Source organism: Octopus bimaculoides, chromosome 9, assembly GCF_001194135.2.
Source record: "Octopus bimaculoides isolate UCB-OBI-ISO-001 chromosome 9, ASM119413v2, whole genome shotgun sequence".
NCBI lineage: Eukaryota > Metazoa > Mollusca > Cephalopoda > Octopoda > Octopodidae > Octopus > Octopus bimaculoides.
Genome location: NC_068989.1, coordinates 57,106,233 through 57,108,732, shown reverse-complemented (window position 1 = coordinate 57,108,732; position 2,500 = coordinate 57,106,233). Strand labels below are relative to the sequence as shown.

Sequence of the window (2,500 nt, the reverse complement as noted above, 5' to 3'; positions counted from 1 at the left end):
GTAATGAAAAAACATTTCCCTACACATTTACCTAAAGTTAAGATACATGTATCTCTCATAAGGTCCAGTCATTGTTGCGGTGCAGTAGCTTACGTGTCTCAATGACTCTGATAGCCGAGCACAAACTTTTGGTAGAGCCTCACATGCTGAACAGGCCAAAGGATATAGGCCAGACTAAAATGGACCAATTTTTCCTAGATGTAAAATTTGATTTGCATAGGGCGGCCAATAACCCTACCGAGAAAAAAAAGGTAAGTTACAGAAGCATCGATGGCAATTTAAAACCAATGAGACCAAAGAAAGGACGGCCTAGAGTTGAGAACAATGGAGAAATGACGTTAATGGCCTATGCTTTAAAGGGACAAAGGGCTCCCTATAAAGTGTCTATAAAGTCGTTGTACCATTTAGTTCTGTCATGTAAAGTTACAAAGCTACAAATATTTTAAATCGCGCACGGACTTTATAGACACCCTGTATATAATAATATAAAATACATGAATGGGTGTTAGAGAGACCGCAATAACCACGGGATTAGTAAAGAAATTCGAATTCCGATAAATAAGGCCAAAAAATGTTCGCAAGCGCTGTCCTAAGGTTAACAGATCTCATTGTCGTTTGTGTTTTCTCAGAATACAAATAAGGCATTGAATGTTTGTATCAAACGTTTTACTCTTTTGTAGACCAGAATAATTACCGTTCTGAACAACTTTGCAGAATAAACAACAACTTTAAAAATATTAAAACTAATTAAGGAAGTATGAAAGTTATATGTGGGTATTTTTAACAAATAATGGTAAGGAATGAAATAGAAAAAATAATGTTAAGTAAACTACTGGATATATGGTTAGGTTCGTTTATAGTTTTCTTTAATATACAGTTTTATACAGCAATAAAGAAACAATATTAGAACGGCAGACAAATTAGATATTTCGAAAGAACTTACTTATGTGGTTAGGCGAAGACAGTGTAACGCAGTGATCTCCCTTTTCCACTTATACGTCCATCGAAGAGCGGGAAGTAGCACAGAAGGGACGGGGCGGGAATTTATTCCAGGTTGAGCATTATTACCATTATTATCCTCATATTTGTCTTTCGATCGATTAACATTTCTTCATCTTTTTATGTTTTACTTTAATAATTTTCTGTTCCTTGCTTTGATTACATATACATACATATATATAATTTGCAAGTTTATCGCGTCTTTCCTTGCAGGATCCAAATGATAATAGTAACGATTGTGTGTGTGAATGTGTGCATGTGTATGTCTAAGTGCATGCGTGTGTGTATGTGCGTTTATGTTTCTTAATATGTAGGTGGTTATTTGCACGAGTGTGTGTTTGTACTGATGTATGTATATATCTGTATGTATGTGTCTGTGTATATATGTAATTGTGAACACGAGTGTGTTTATGTAACTGTCAATGTATATGTATATATATGACCATCTGTTTTTAAGCTTTATTTATGTTTTATTAATTGTTTACGAAACTAAAACGAAGAAATTAAAACTCAATCACATTTGTAAACTGTGTATATCAGTATATGGCAATAAAGGTGAGTATATAAATGTAAAGTATTTTGTACGAGAACATTTACAGAAACAGATGATGCACTTTTACGTATATCTTTTCATAAATGAACATCTCGCTGTAGAGGCTGTCTCGGGAGTTTGATCGCAGTTTCCCTTAAAATCCATTTATGAAACACAGATCCTCGCCAAGGCAAATGAAGTCATAATATCCTTTGTACATATATTTACTTGACCAATATTTCAACAAGTCCCATCTCTAGCTAAGGTGGGCGAAAATTATACATTTTTGAAAAGATGTAATTAGTACACTGTTACAGTGCAGGGTCGAATTTTTCTTTCTTTCTTTACCTCTTTATTATTTATTGACCATCATTGGTTTTGTGACGTGGTAGAACTTGCTGAGCAATAACACTAATATATTATCATCTTTTTCAAGTGTTAGAAACTTACATTGTTTTCGGTTTTATTTCAAATACATATTTTTTTAGAGTATATTGTAATTCATATTGTATTTAATATCCATTTTGGAATATATAAAAAATTCTTAGCGTCTATAACGATGACAAAGGCCATGTTTTCATTGTTATCCTTATTGATAATGATAGACAAGTAGTCAAGCTAATAGTGCTTGAGTCCGCATTGATGTAAAAAATAAGCTTGCCAGTGATATTCCTATTAATTCTCCATCCATATTTTTACCAAAAGATATATGAAGTTTCACCATTTACACTTCCTTTAAAATCGGTATCCAGTTCTCATGTAAAGTAGTCCGTTTTCGGTTCATTGTTTGATCCGTTTCCACGATAAATCTTTGCGAATAAAAAAAAGCATGTATAAATAGATATATTCCAAGATTTCCTTCACACATGTTAATCACAACCAAACCCAGTTTCAGAATACTGCAATTGGAAGAGCAGAAACGAACATTTATATATATATATATATATATATATATATATATATATATAT

The 2,500-nt window shown here is 32.6% G+C and overlaps 1 protein-coding gene across 1 annotated transcript in view; it reads right to left on the bottom strand.

Moving 5' to 3' along the window:
• The window catches only part of LOC106871386 (uncharacterized), a gene marked incomplete at its 3' end in the record, with an annotated part of 540,352 nt that overhangs the window by 530,492 nt on the left and 7,360 nt on the right, over window positions 1-2,500 (bottom strand). The window contains exon 2 of the mRNA XM_052970915.1: window positions 944-2,340. The remainder of the gene's footprint in view (window positions 1-943; window positions 2,341-2,500) is intronic.